Raw genomic sequence first — 15831 nt, 5'->3', positions numbered from 1 at the left:
CAGACCCATTTCCCTACCCTATTACTCGACACTTCCCCTGACTAATTCACCACACCTACATATCCCTGAACACTGGGACAATTTAACTTCGCCAATCCACCCTACCTGCACACCTTTGGACTGTGGGAGGAAACCGGAACACCCAGAGAAAACCCACGCAGGCACAGAAGGAGAATGTGCAAACACCACACAGATAGTTGCCCCAATAGTGGAATCAAAGCCGGGTCCCTGGCACTGTGAGGCAATGCTACTCACCACTGAGCCACCGTGGGAGTGGGTGCAGTCCAGCAGAAAACAAAACAAGCCCACCAACTCTCCCACTGTCAGACTGGGCAGGAGGTTCAGTCCTGGGGGTGACCCACAGCAGCCTCACCGGCAGAATCCGATTGTTGGGAGCGCTAGTGCCCCCGCTGGTGTCTCTGCAAGTTGCAGGCCTGGGTGAAGGCCTTCCCGCACTCAGGGCAGCTGAAAGGCCTCTCCCCAGTGTGGACTCGCTGGTGCTTCAGTAAGTCAGAGGAATTGCTGAAGGCCTTTCCGCACTCAGGACAAGCGAATGGCCTCTCCCCGGTGTGGACCCGCTGGTGGATCAGCACGTGGGAGAAATTGCTGAAGGCCTTCCCACACTCGGGGCAACTGAATGGCCTGTCCCTGGTATGGACCCACCAGTGGGTCAGCAGGTTGGAGGCATGGGTGAAGGCCTTCCCACACTGAGGGCAGCTGAAAGGCCTCTCCCCTGTGTGGACCCGCTAGTGGGTCAGCAGGGCGGAGGAACTGCTGAATCCCTTCCCGCACTCTGGGCAGGAGAATGGCCTGACCCCAGTGTGACTGCGCTGATGAGCCTCCAGGACAGACGGGACATGGAAGCCTTTCCCTCAGTCGCCACACTTCCAAGGTTTCTCCACGGGGCGGGATTCCTCTGGTTTCTCCATGGCTGAAGCTTCAGCGGCACACAAACACGTGTGCAGTCCCTCCCCGCCGTGAATTCCTCTTTCCAGGCTGGATAACTGTTTTAGGTTCCACACTCAGTACGCTGTAATAGTCGGGTCTCTCATTCAGTCCCACTGATGGTGAAAACGTACTGAAACAGGGACCAAAAAACTTTGCTCCTTCTCACAGAATCTTAGTCAAAACTCCTTCCAGTCCCAATGGACTGAATGACTGTCAGACATTGACTTGAAATTGAGGACAGCAGACGCTGGAGAGTCAGAGTCAAAAAGTGCGGAAAAGCACACCAGGTCAGGCAGCATCTGAGGAGCAGGAGAGTCGGCGTTTTGGGCATAAGCCCCTCATCTGTTGATTTTTAAACTTCAGTTTTCAGATCAAATACTCTGTAAAAAGAGATTACAAAAGTCATCATTGTCACTGAGGTCTATAGCCTTAAAACTTGTCTTTAAACATTTAGACTAAATGTAATGCTGAATTATGAACACATTTATTACACTAGAAAATAGACAGACAGCAAGGCTCAGAAAAGGGGGGCATCTTAAAGAATGTAAAAGATAGGGACACCTGGGCTTACCAAGTGATAACAGGATGCTGTAAGACAATTAAGAACGTTTGCCTTAGCATCAGTGATTCTGTATGAACAGGACACCAAGTGATAACATTCACTACCTTTGTGAAATTAATGACAGTGTTTGGTTCTGACCCTGAAACGAAACTCAGTACTATCAAAAACTTTGTAATTAACACTCAGTTGCTGTCAATTATAATGGATTCGTATACCCCTTGCAAGCAGGGCAGTCACAGAGAAAATAAATCTTTGCTGTTACAAAACCCTGACTTGAGAGTTCAAAAGGACACTAGAGAGAGACACCATTTTAGTGCTGAGGCTGTTGAATCCAGCAGAAAATTTACTCTTAGTGCTCAGCTGGTATGGATTGAATTTAATTGCATTTTGAGAAGCCAATTCTGGTTATGAAATGCAAATTCTGTAAAAGGAAATACTGATAAAGCTTTAATTTACTTGTTGTTTTTACGGACTGCCCCACTGTCGATTCTAACTAATTAGATCCTATGTCTTATTTGAATTTGAACCACAAACTTGAAAAGTAGGCATGTTTCATTCGAAGACGAATGAATCAGTTTGAACACAACCTTACGGTAACATCTCCGCCTCAGGTACAGAATGGTTTAGTGCTTAAAAAGCAGGATTCTGCTCCTAGCTTAGAAATTATTCGAGGTCGAATATTGAAGAGATTCTTGCACAATGTGTCGGGAGGCCATTTTATGATTGAACGTTTGCCCTCCTTACTCAGAAGCCGTTTTATAAAAGAACTGTATCTGACATGTGAGCTGTGCAAGGTTATCTTGTGAACTCTCCAATTAGCTGAGACTGTCACCTCTTTATGAGAGGCGTTTATCTCACTAGCAAGCGCCTAACTCAGCTGTTTTTCCCACCTGACGAATGGCTTAGGGCCTGTAGGAGTGATTAGTCAAGCTTCATAGACCTGTCAATGAGCTTTTCTTCCTTATGAATTATTGTCTTTCGCTATTATCTGTCTAATTAAGAACATGCAATTTCTTTTTCAAAATTTTGTACAAAGGAAGCCACTTTGTATCATACATTGGAGTAGCCTGCTTGGCATTTGAACAGCTGGTAACCTACTCTCCTAGATTATTAGAACCAAGTTATTTTAGCTTATAGGTATCAATGTTATGTTGTCACAGTGATGCTTTTAGTGAATAAAGGGGATAACTAAAATTATACTAAACTGTCCATAACAGGTTTTTATTCCAGACTTCCAAACAGTACGATTTCTGGGACGAACCAAGAGGGAGGCTTCACAGGTCCGAGTCCACCAGGGATTCCCTGGGAGGTCTCAAATCTCCACTTTAACATCAGTCCAGGGTAGAAATTCAGAACAAGCAATTCTTTTTCTGCAGAACAATCTTTTCTTTTGTTATTCCACAAAATTGAAAGCACCATCCCAATCTCTCTCCCCCTATCCATTCTCACTCCACTCTAATTTTCCCGAAGGATGCTAATGCAGGATCTTACAGGGCCAAAAAAAGTAAAAACATCTCTTTTGAATAACTCTACCTGAAAGTTAACATCTTTCACGACATTGGGATACTGCTCAGTGTGAGCAGATCTGATTTTGGGAAGCAAAGAAAAACTGTATAAATTCAGGATAAACCTGCAATACAGCGTCTTTAGAAACAACCAGACACAGGGTCAACATCAGTGAGAAACTAAACATACAGACGTGGCAAACCATCAGTCTTTAATCTTTTAGAATGGGTTGTAGGTCTCATTAATATGTAAATCTCAGAACTTCTTACAAATCACCTTAGAGATAACTTAAGGTTTCTAACAAAAGGTGACATCTCAGCTCAGACAATGCCTTAAAGGTATGGAGGTCACAGTCAGTCTGTATCCCAATTTTGAATCTGACAGGTTCTGTTTCCAAAGTGACATTTATAAAATAGTATATGCATGCACTGCCTGCATTGACTACCAGCAGATTGCGCATTTTTTGAACAAAATCAAATTTTTGGATCAAAAATTGGCGAGCTGAAAGAAGACAGAGGGCGGTGGTTGATGGGAAATATTCATCCTGGAGTTCAGTTACTCGTGAGGTACCACAAGGATCTGTTTTGGGTCCACTGCTCTTCGTCATTTTATTAATGACCTGGATGAGGGCATAGAAGGTGGGTTTGTAAATTCACGAATGACACTAAAGTCGGTAGAGTTGTGGATACTGACTAAGGATGTTGTCAGTTACAGAGGGACATAGATAAGCTGCCGGGCTGGGCTGAGAGGTGGAAAATGGAGTTTAATGCGGAAAAGCGTGAGGTGATTCACTTTGGAAAGAGCAACAAGAATGCAGAGTACTGGGCTAATGGTAAGATTCTTGGGAGTGTAGATGAGCAGAGAGATCTTGGTGTCCAAGTACGTAGATCCTTGAAAGTTACCCAGGTTGATAGGGCTGTTAAGAAGGCATACGGTGTGTTAGCTTTTGTTGGTAGAGGGATTGAGTTTCAGAACATGAGATCATGCTGCAGCTCTATAAAACTCTGGTGCGGCCAGATTTGGAGCATTGCGTACAGTTCTGGTCGCCGCATTATAGAAAGGATGTGGAAGCTTTGGGAAAGGTTCAGAGGAGATTTACTAGGATGTTACCTGGTATGGAGGGAAGGTCTTAGGGAGGAAAGGCTGAGGGGCTTGCGGCTGTTTTCGTTAGGGAGAAGAAGGTTGAAAGATGACTTAACTGAGACATAAGATAATCAGAAAGTTAGATAGTTGGACAGTGAATGCCTTTTTCCTTGGATGGCAATGGCTAGCACGAGGGGATATAACTTTATATTGAGGGGTGATAGATATCGGACAGATGGTCAGAGGTAGAGTCTTTCCTCAGTGTAGTAGAGGTGTGGAACGTACTGCCTGCAATAGTAGTAGACTCGCCAACCTTAAGGGCATTTAAATGGTCATTGGATAGGCATATGGACGAGAATGGAATAGTGTCGGTTAGATGAGCTTCAGATTGGTTCCACAGGTCGGTGCAACATTGAGGGCCGAAGGGTCTGCAATGCGCTGTAATGTTCTATGTATTTATAAATGTAATTCTGCAAATACAGATTCACCCTATACACTTACATGCATGTGTGCGTGCATGAGAGAAAGCAAATGTCTATGTCTGTACTGTTTATCTCTGTCTGTTTGATAACAAGTGCTTTATTTCTGTGTGTTGTTATAAATCAGAGTTGGGTACTAATAGTTAGATGTAAGGGAAAGAGAATTCCTCAAGTTGGGTACCATAAGAATCCTGGGAGACCTTTATTTCTGGCTTACTTCCCAATGAACAAACATTAAACACACTCATCTATTTATTTCTAATTGTGTTTCATTTTTCTTGTTTATTCCCCACTCCGATGAGTCTCTCTGTCTGGGTGGTTGACAGGCTGGGGCAATGTGGGTTGGGCCTTGAGTGACTGAATGTTTTATTGTTCTGGAAGGTGGAAAAGAGGGTCAAAGCTTCAGCAAAAACCCAGCAGAGCTGAGGACATACGACACCTTACTCTGTGGGAACAGGGAGATCAACAGAGGACAGAGAAATCAGGACCTGAAATCTGAGCTGACACCAGACTCCCCTGTGATCAGTGCTTTGATTAGCAATGCCAACCATCTACCTTTACTGAGCTTCCCATTAAACTTCTCTATACGGAGTCTCAGATCATAATTATTCTCTTCAATGTATGCAGCCAATTCATTCACTTTTGTTACAATGCAGCACACATTCAGCTTTTACTTTTATTTTTTGTGATATTTTGAATCCAGCTTTGATTGCTGGTACGTTTATCCTCCTTGTCCCTTTTTATCATTCTCTAACGTTCATTTTCCACATCACCACACTGCTCACCGGCCTTGATTTGGATTGGCCATGCTAAATTGCCCATTGTGCCCAGGGATGTGCAGGTTAGGTGGGTTAGCCAAGGGAAATGCACAGTTATAGTTTCGCAGTGATAGAAGCAGGAGTAGGCCATTTGGCCCATCCAGCCTGCTCTGCCATTCATTAAGGTCATCATCTCAGCTCCTCCTATCTGCATTGTCCCTACTACCCTTTCATTCCTTATAATACAATAACCCAGCCAACTGTATCCTGAATATACTTAATAAAGCTGCTGCTACTGCTTCCTTGGGCAGAGAATTCCATACATTCACCACATTCCAGGGAAAGCAGTTCTTCCTCATCTCTGTCCTAAATCTACTTTCCCTAATCCTGAGGCCATGTCCCCTAGTCCTAGTCTAATTCACCAGCAGAAACTACAGGACAGAATATGTGGGGTGGGGGTGGGTCTGGGTGGCATGGTCTTCAGAGGGGTCAGCATTGCCTTTATGGGTTGAATGGCCTGATTCCACACTGTAGGGCTTCAATGATTTACCAAGGTTGTGTGCGCTCCGGATGACAGCTTCCAGAACCTCCCACTTTCTGCAAATGGAAAGACAAGTCCCCCCCTGCCCTCTCGTATATGTGTTCTGTAACTGCTTAATCATTTCGAGTGAATCCAGCCCACACCTCCCACTGCTGCCTGTAACCTTTACAATGATGATGAAACAATGAAATACCTGCAGTACTGAAAATCGTAAGGCTTCTAACGATACCAGTTACTGATTCACCGCTCCTTCTGATGGACAGCGTTGGAAATACAATGTTGAAGGCTGAATGAAATAAGCAGTTTAAAACAAAAACCCACCTAACCCTTCACTAGGTTCTCCACTCAGCACACTGTACTTACTGCCAGTAAACCTGAAAGCACTTCATCCCCACAGTGCAATGAATTCCCACTTTCCACCAGAATTCCAGATGTGCTCCCTCACTCAGTTGCTGTCTCACAAATGAAAGATTTCATTGTAACTTCTGCTCCCAGTCAGGGCAAAACATCTTTGAAAACTACTCTGGAAGTTTAGTCTTCACAACCACACTTCTACTTTCACTGAAGACGATTAGAGTCATACAGCACAGAAACAGACCCTTCGGCCCAATCAATGGTGCCGACCAGATATCCTAAATTAATCCAGTCCCATTTGCCAGCATTTGGCCCATTTCCATCAAAACTCTTCCTATTCATGAACCCGTCCAGATGCCTTTTAATATGTTGTAATTGTACCAGCCTCCATCACTAACTTTGGCAGCTCATTCCACAGAGACATCACCATCTTTGTGAGGAAGTTTCCCCTCAGGTTATTTTTAAATCTTCCCACTCTCATCTCAAACCTATGCCCTATACTTTTGGACTCACATTTCCTTGGGAAAAGATCTTGGCTATGCATCCTATCCAAGCCCCTTATGAACTTCTATAAGGTCACCCTTCAGCCTCCAACACTCCAGGGAAAATAGACCCAGTCTCTTCAGCCTTTCCCTGGAGCTCAAACCTTCCAACTCTGGCAACAGCCTTGTAAATTCTTTCTGAACTCTTTCAAGTATCACAACATCTTTCCTGCAGCAGGGAGATCAGAATTATGTGTGGTATTCCAAAACATGGTTTAACTCTATGTACTGACCAATGGAGGAAAGCATACCAAACAGCTCCTTCATTATCTGATCTACTTGCGACTCCATTTTCAAGGAACTATGAACCTGCTCTCCAAGGTCTTTTTGTTCTGCGTCACTCCCCAGGACCTTAGAATTTGGTGTATAAGTCCTGCCCTGATTTGCCTTACCAAATCGCAAAATCTCATACTCATCTAAATTAAACTCCATCTGCCACTCCTTGGCCCATCAGCCTATCTAATCAATTCTAATTTATATTAAACTGTCTTTCCTCTCTCATTCCCAGAAAGCTGAAAATCTCCATCCCTCAGACTCTCTCCCATTCTCACTTTGCTGAACCTAATACTTCTGTAACTCATCCTGAAGGGTCTGGTCCATGCTGATTATCAGGCCCACACTTGGGGTTGGGGGGGGAGATCTAACGGAAACAGACAGAATACTGAACACCCTGGACAGAGTGGACATTGACAAGATGTCTCCATTGGTAGGAGAGACTGGAACTTGAAGGCACAACCTTCCAGTAAGGGGAAGACTTTTCAGAGTGGAGATAAGAAGAAATGTCTTCAGCCAGAGAGTGCTGAATCTATAAAATTCATTGCTACAGGAGGCCAGGTCACCGAGTATATTTAAGACTGAGAAAGATAGCTTCTTGAGTATCAAGGGAATCGAAGGTAATGGGGAGAAAGCAGGAGAATGAGTTTGAGAAATTTATCAGCCATGGTTGAATGGTGGAGCAGACTCGATGCGTTGAATGGCCTAATTTCTGTTCTCATGTCTTATGGTCTCACACAGTGTGACAGAATTGGGAGCAGGGGTAGACCATTTGGTATTTCGAGCCTGCACCAGCACTGAACAGATCATAACTGGATAGGAATATACTTACATCTGGGTGGATAGGTTGAGATGTTTTTCACTGGAGTGTAGGAGGTTGAGAGGTGACTTTATAGAGGATTATAAGATCATGAGGGGGAGAGATGAGGTGACCAGCAGGTGTCCTTTCCCTAGGGTGGGGGTTTCAAGATGAGGGAGCAAACTTTGAAGGGGAGAGGAGAAAGATTTTAAAAAGATACGAGGAGAACTTTTTTGTGAAGAAAGTGGTTTGCGTGTGGAATCAATGTCCAGAGGAAGTGGTGGATGCAGGTACAGTAACAATGTTTAAAATACATTTTGATAAGTGCATTAATAGGAAGGGTTCGGAGGGATATGGGCCAATCACTGGCAAATGGACCAGTTTAATTTGAGAACATAGCATGGACTAGTTGGACTGAAGGGTCTGTTTCTGTGCTGTCTGATCCTGTAGCTGTTCTCTGGTGGGGTCTGAAAACCAATTTCTTGGAGATCCAAGATGGCCGTGGTCTGAGAGGTCTGCTGTGTTGGGCTCTGTGCCATATCCTATGGCATTGTGGACGCTTAGTGAACATCTGGAGCTGCTAAAATTGTGGTTTGACAGCTTTAAGACCAGGATGAAAGCAAATTAAGGAAAGGGGCCAAAAGGAGTGTAGCAGGCAGGGCACTCCCCTACTGCATCGGGGGTGCCTGGAGCCATTGCTCAAACTCCCAGGGCGGCCCCTTTGGATTTAATGGGGCAGCAGCAGTTACTCTCGGAGTTTGGCAAACTCTGAGAAAAGATTGAAGCAGCGGTGGAACCACTATCTGCCACGCTGGAAAAGCATGAGCAGTAAATTCAAATGTTGGCCCGAAGAAAATAGGCAGCAGAGGAGAGGACCGTGGCGGAGGTCTCAGGAGGAACGATCCAAACGCTGGAAGACCAGGTTCGGGTCCTTCAGGAGCAAGTGGACGACCCAGAAAACAAAAGTAGGAGAAAAAGCTTACAGCTCGTGGGTCTTCTGGAATGTGAGGAAGGCAAAGACCTCATTGGAATCCTGGAGAAGTGGTTCCTAACGTTCTTGTGGCTGGAGTTGGAGTCGGGCCTGATGGGTTTGGAGCGGGCGTACCGGATTGCAATGTGCAGGTCAGGACCGGACCCACGCCCCCGCACGGTCCTTGTGTGACTCCTGCATTATAAAGAAAAACAGTTAGTGATTAAAACAGCAAGACGACTGGGAAGAGATCCACAGGCTTTGTGCATTAAAGGCTCAAGACTAAGATCTTTTTAGGACTTCTCAGGAGCCAGAATTATGAAGAGAAAGGGCTTTTGATGAAGTTAAGAGAAAATTAAGGGATCTGAACATTCAATGTTCCTTGAGGTCCCTGGCCGTGTTGCATTTCGCTCATGGGGGGACGGTATATCATTTTGATTCAGCAGAAAAGGCGAAGGACTTTGTGAATTCTCTGAATTCAAGGACTCGGATCGGGATGGGGCCATTGATACGGACAATGGTACAGTTCTTTCTGTCCCTTCTTTGGTTTTCTCTCTCTACATTTTTTTTGTGGTTATCGGCTTCTCCATACTGCCTTGATGTAAAACCGGAATTAGTTAGTATATCGGTCAGTTGTGCATTATGTGAGGACTTGTTTTAACTGCTGTCCTTTTGGTTTTGGTTTGGGGGTGGCTATATCTATGGTTAAGATGTATGGAGAAGGGGTGTGTGTGTGTGGCGGGGGATGGGGGTGAATGGGCATCCATTTTTAACTCTCAGAATGTAAATAACGTCTTTTTTGTTCATCTGTGACTTGCCTGGGGCTAGGGCACGGCCTCATTTGGAAGGATCCAGAATGTTAGCTGTGGGTAAGGTGGGGTGGGGTTGTGGGGGAGTTATGATAGGGTATTCTTCTCCTTTAGCTCTAAGAGTAGAGGAGTGGCTATACTGATAAGAAGGAACCTCCCTTTCCAGGTATTTGAGAAAATTAAGGACGAATTTGGACAGTTCATCATTCTTAAAGCTCAACTACATGGAGAAGAGTATGGCGTCCTGAATGTATATTCCCCACCCCCCTCATTGTGCACCCTCTTACATTTCTAACTGATGCAGTTGCTAAATTAATGAGTCTTGGGGTGCACAGCACGATTATAGGAGGGGATTTTAATCGCCTCATCGATCCTGAGGTAGACAGGGTGACAAGGGGCCTGGCATGTATGACTGCACGATCTAAGCAGTTGGTGGACATGATTAGTTTGATTAGTTTCCCTACAGTGTGGAAACGGGCCCTTCGGCCCAACAAGTGCACACTGACCCTCCGAAGAGTAATCCACCCAGACCCATTTACCTCTGACTAATGCACCTAACACCATGGGCAATTTAGCATGGCCAATTCACCTTAACTGTACATCATTGGACTGTGCGAGGAAACCAGAGCACCCGGACGAAACCCACACGGGGAGAATGTGCAAACTCCACACACAGTCATCCAAGGCCGGAATCGGACCTTGGTCCCTGGTGCTGGGAGGCAGCAGAACTAACCACTGAGGCACCGTGCTGCCCCAGTGTGAGGAGTTGGGGTTAGTGGATGTGTGGAGGCACCTCCACCTGAATGGAAGAGACATTACTTTCTGTTCCAACCCACACAAGTGCCACACACGAGTTGACTGTTTTTTATGCCATCAGATATTTTGGATAAAACACTAGCTTGTAAAATTGGGAATATAGCTGTTTCAGACCACGTGCCAGTGTATTTAGATGGTAAAATCAAGGGTGGTGGAATGGATGCACGGCACTGGCGCACGAACCCATTCCTTTTAAGGAATGGCAAATTCGTTGACTACATCAGAAAAAAGTTCAGGGTCTTCTGGGATATCAACTCAAGTAAGGCCAGTAATACAGCAATACTGTGGGAGGCCACTAAGGCATATTTATGAGGCTTAGTTATTTTGTATTAAACAACTAGAAGGAAGCAGAGAGAGGAGCAACAAGAGATGCTGAGGAAGTATATTATATTAGGACTTCACTGGTCAAGCTGCAGCTCTCAGGGTTGCTCTCGACTCATTGCACACACAGGTGGCAAAAAAGGGTCTCCTTTGCCAAACAAAGATTGTTTGAAATTGGAGAACCTGCCCCTCCCCAGTATAAAGGCGGAACAGGTTTCCCTGTTGAATGGGCCTATGACGATACAGGAGGTGCAGGAAACAATAAAGCATCTCCAGAGTAGCAACGCATCAGGGTCAGATGGGTTCCCAAGTGAATTCTATAAGGAATTCATAAATGCCACCTCTGAGGATGTATAGCTATTCAGATACACAGGTTTGTCTTCCGCCCTCTCTCAGGGAGGCTAATATCTCCTTCATTTTAAAGAAGGAGAAAGAGCCCGAAGAATGTGGTTCATACAGACCCATTTCACTGTTAAATGTAGATTTTAAAATTCTACCCAAGATGCCGGCCCTGATGTTGGAACAGGTGTCGCCCTGTATTATGAAAGATGATCAGATGGGTTTTAAGGGCTGCAGCTCCTCCAACAATATCAGGAGGGTACTGAACATAGTGCAGGTATGCCACAAAGATTGATCCTGGGTTCGGTGGTCTCCCTAGACGCAGACAAGGCATTTGACCCGATAGAATGGCTGTACTTGTTTGGGGTCCCCGACCATTTTGTTCTGGGGGGATCCTTTGCTAGATGGGTATTTGTGTTGTACAATGATCCTCAGGCAGCAGTCATCACAACAGCACTAAGTCAGATAACTTTAATCCTGGGAGAGGTAGTCGACAGGGGTGTCCTTTCACCGCTGCTATTTAGCTTGGCAATTGAGCCATTAGCTGAGGCTATCAGGAGGGATCCTGTAATTGTGGGGCCAGAGCTGGGAATGGGGGAGCAGAAGATCACCCAATATGCTTATGACATCCTTTTGTTCTTGGCCAAGCTGGAGGAGTCAGTTTCTCAATTGATTCAAACAATTAATTTATTTGGCTGTTTTTCGGGCTACAGGATCAACTTTACAAAATCGGAAGCCATGCCGGTGGGGGGGATTAGTGGAGGTGCCTGATCTGAAGGATGGAATGCAGTTCCTGTTTAGATGGTCGTCAAAAGGATTTTTGTATTTGAGAATTTTTATTACTCCTGCCTTCCACCAGCTGTATAAAGCTCCAGCTGTATAAAGCTAACTATGTACAATTACTCGAGAGGATAAAGCAGGATTTGCAGCAGTGGAAGGGATTACCGTTATCATGGTTACACCGAATCGCCCTGAATAAAATGAATGTTCTTCCTCGCCTGTTGTACCCCTTGAGAATGCTCCCGTTGTTGCTACCCAGATGAGTATTATGGAGGCTCAGTGGTTGCCTCGGTTCTTTTATTTGGTGTCGCAGGCGCACCCTAATTAAGTTTACCAAATTGCAGCTCTCGCAGGGTGAGGGAGTGGGGGGAACCTTCTGGACTTGAAGAAACATCAAATATACACTTTGTTCCCATATCTGGGTGTCGGGGCATGGTGGTGATTCAGGGTCAATTTGGCTTGATGTTGAAACCTCGCAGTTGCGTTGTTCCCTAATCATTTATGGATAAGATGAAATCCATGACCGAGCAGTGTAAGAGTCCAATCATTTTAAATACGGTGAAAACCTGGAGGAAAATGAGGCAAGATGAGGGCAATTGGCTTAAGACCTCACCATTTACCCCATTGGTGGGATCCCAAGGATTTAAACCTGGGGCAATGGACTCCAGCTTTCGGTCATTGGAGAATAAGGGAATCTCCTGCTTTGGAGATTTATTCAAGGGGGAGGTCTTGATGTCATTTAGCCAGCTAAGTCAGAAATATGGATTGTGCCTATTCCGGTACTTTCAGATAAGGGTTATATACAGAAAGAGATGATGGTCCCAGCTCAGCTTTCCAGGTCAGACATGGAGAAAAGAGTACTCGAGTGTGCTGGTGTTCTTTTAGTCAGTACTTTGTATTATTTACAAAAGGGACGTGCCTTAGGGGACATGGAGGGAATCTGTAGGACGTGGAATCAGGAACTTGGAGATGATACTTCATTGGAAGTATGGAAAAGAAATATGGGAAAATGTGAGCAAAATTTCAATACGTAACAAAGTACAGGCCATGAAATTGAAGATTTTACACAGGGCTCATATGGCACCAGCGAGGCTAGCTAAGTTCAGGAGAGGAGTATCACCAGGTTGTCCCAAATGTAAAATTATTATAGGCACTCTCACACACTGCTATTGGTCATGTTTCAAGATCCAGACTTACTGCAGTGCTATAGTAAGGGAGCCGAAGGACATCCTCGGGATTGAAATTAACGTGGATCTGGCATTTCTTCTTCTGGGGTTAGCAAATTTGCCCTCTCCTGGGGAAACATAGGGAGAGACTGTGTAACATTCTTACCCATATGCAAGGAAGAACATTTTAATGAAATAGACATTGGAAAAAAACCCAGGTCTTACGGGGTGACGTCGGCTAGTGATGGAGCAACTCCCCCAAGACTACCGCATGAATATGGTGCACTACAGAACAGGGCGGTTTTACAAGACGTGGCAACCCTTTCTAAATTATATGGATGCAAACTTATCAGCAATATTGATTAGTGCCGTGGTATGCCATGGGAATCAGTTTGGGCACCAGTGGTGCCCTGGGAAGGGAGGCTGGGGGAAAAGAATATGGGGACAATAAGTGGAACTCCCAGGGATGGGAGCCTCAGTGGAGCTGTAGTGAGTTAAATAGAATAAAATAATGTGATGTAATTTAATTTGAATTCAGGTTAATTTATTTTTAAAAATTTGATTGAAGTTTAGTTTAAGCTAAGCAGGTACAGTTGTTCTCGTAGAATAGTAGTTAGTTCATTATTAATAGTATCGTGATATGACGTTGTTGTACTGCCTCTATCTTTCTGTATTTTGGTAGGGTTCTTTTTTGTCTATAGATGTTTTGTAAAAGATTTGGAAAAAGATTCTAATAAAATATTTTAAAAAAACATTTCCTTGCCTTCCCCATAACTACTTTTAACATTCAAAAGTCAGATAAACTCAGCTTTCAATATATTCAATGACCCCCCCGAACTGCAGGAAGACATCCACACTTCTGAACTCAATTCCTCTTGCTAATACACCACTTGCCTTGCTCATTGCTTGCTGCACCTGTCTGACAACTGGCATTGACTGGGATAGAAAGCCTGAGTAGAAGGTAGCTGAGGCACCTTTGTACGTCCACACATCATTCTTGATGAATGGTTTTTGCCCAAAACATTGACTGCCCTGCACCACGGATGCTGCCTGATCTGTTGTGCTTTTCCAGCGCCACATATTTCGACTCTGATCTCTTGCATATGCAGGTCTCACTTGTTCCACATCCCAATCTTTCACCATTTAAACAATGTTCCTCCTTTCTGTTTTTATTTCACAGGAAAGACTATAACTTCACACTGTGTAACTGCATTTGCCATGTGTTTGCCAATTAAGACACAGACCTGAACCAACTTTGCTGCAAGTCAAGAACTGAACTCCAGAGTGAAAAAATAAAATGGAAAAGGGGGTGAGAAAAGAGTGTGTTGTACTCACAGATGTTGGACAGAGAAAAGTTGCAGTCTGAGGTGAAGTTCAATCTTCATTCAGAGAGAGAGAAGAACAGCAACTACAGCTTCACAAACTCATGGTCCAACGTCCGCATTCAGAGAACAGAGGCGCTCTCAATGTCAGGAAGACCACACCCCTTCCGGTCTTCCAGCGCTTTCTATTGGTCCGTCAAAAGTACGTCGTGAACTGTTTCTGCTGTCAGATAGGAGCATGCGCAGTATTTTGCTGACACCGGCGTATATGCGCAGTGCTTGTTGACACCGAGTAGCATGCGTAATATGTCCTGTGAAGGTGCTGGTGTAACCGACAGATTTTCAGTCCAAATGCTAATAGGAGAGAAAAAAAAAGACTGGTGCCACAAATTTGTTTTCCTGGTAAGTTCAGGTCACCTTTATTGTGACCCAACTTCGGTACTGCTTCAGATCTCCCCAGCAAAAAGGCATATGAAAACCAATTTATTTCATTCTTAAACAGCTCAATGTCAAACTGCACACACTCCCCATCCCCACTTTCTTTAGTATTGGTCAGCACAGACTTGTCCCTTTGAAATTGGATCCTTGGTACAGCCTTAACCCAGAGGAAGTATTGCCTCACTCAGCAATTTCAACCTGTGCTCTGTATCCAAGTAAATTTCTCCCCACCTATTTTCCAGGCATTATGGAGCGTAGTCAAGAGCCCACCACATTGCTGTGGGTCTGGAGTCACGTGTAGGTCAAATCAGGTAAAGGGTGCAGCTGGGATGACTGAGTGAATCCTTTCCCACAACAGTAGTTTCCTTCCCTCAAAAGGACATGAGTGAATCAGATGGGGGTTTCTTTGTTGCCCTGAAAACGGTTTCATCGTTAGATTCTGAACTCCAGATTTCTGACCAAATCCCAATTCCGTCATCTGCCACAACAGGATTCAAACCTGTGAGTTCCCAGAACTGGGTTGATAGTCCAGTGGCTAATGGTACTCGGCCGTTTTTCTTTCAATCCCCCTGCAATGGCACATGAATTCACTGGTGCCTCCGCAGGCGGGAGGAGCTGGAGAAGCCTTCCTGCACTGAGAGTGGGGGAGTGGGCTGTCTCCAGCGTGGACCAGCTGGTGGGTCAGCAGGCCGGAAGAATCCATGAATTCCTTCTCACACTCAGAGCAGATGAACAGTGTCTTCCCTGTTTGGACCCGTTCATGTTGCTCTATGTTGCCCACAAGCCCTTCCTGCACACGGGGCATGTGAATGGCCTCTCCCCCGTGTGGACCTGCTGGTGGATCAGGAGTGTAGATGACTGCGCTAACCCCCTCTCGCACATGGGGTATGTGAATGGCTTCTCTCCTGTGTGGACCCGCTGGTGCATCTGCAGGTTGTCCATCCAATTGAATCCCTGCCCGCACATGGAGCACGTGAATGGCCACTCCCTGGTGTGAATGTGTCTGTGAGTTTCTGGCACCGAGG

General features: G+C 45.1%; 1 long non-coding RNA gene across 1 annotated transcript; it reads right to left on the bottom strand.

Moving 5' to 3' along the window:
* Positions 1 to 202: 202 nt before the first annotated feature.
* LOC140460535 (uncharacterized) lies at positions 203 to 14524 on the bottom strand. Its single transcript, XR_011954169.1, has 3 exons — positions 14382 to 14524; positions 8829 to 9010; positions 203 to 1328 (listed from the first exon to the last, which is right to left on the bottom strand). It is a non-coding gene; the product is annotated as an uncharacterized lncRNA (long non-coding RNA).
* Positions 14525 to 15831: the final 1307 nt, after the last annotated feature.

This window comes from Chiloscyllium punctatum, chromosome 36 (assembly GCF_047496795.1).
Source record: "Chiloscyllium punctatum isolate Juve2018m chromosome 36, sChiPun1.3, whole genome shotgun sequence".
Lineage (NCBI taxonomy): Eukaryota > Metazoa > Chordata > Chondrichthyes > Orectolobiformes > Hemiscylliidae > Chiloscyllium > Chiloscyllium punctatum.
This window is presented reverse-complemented; position numbering and strand designations above follow the sequence as displayed.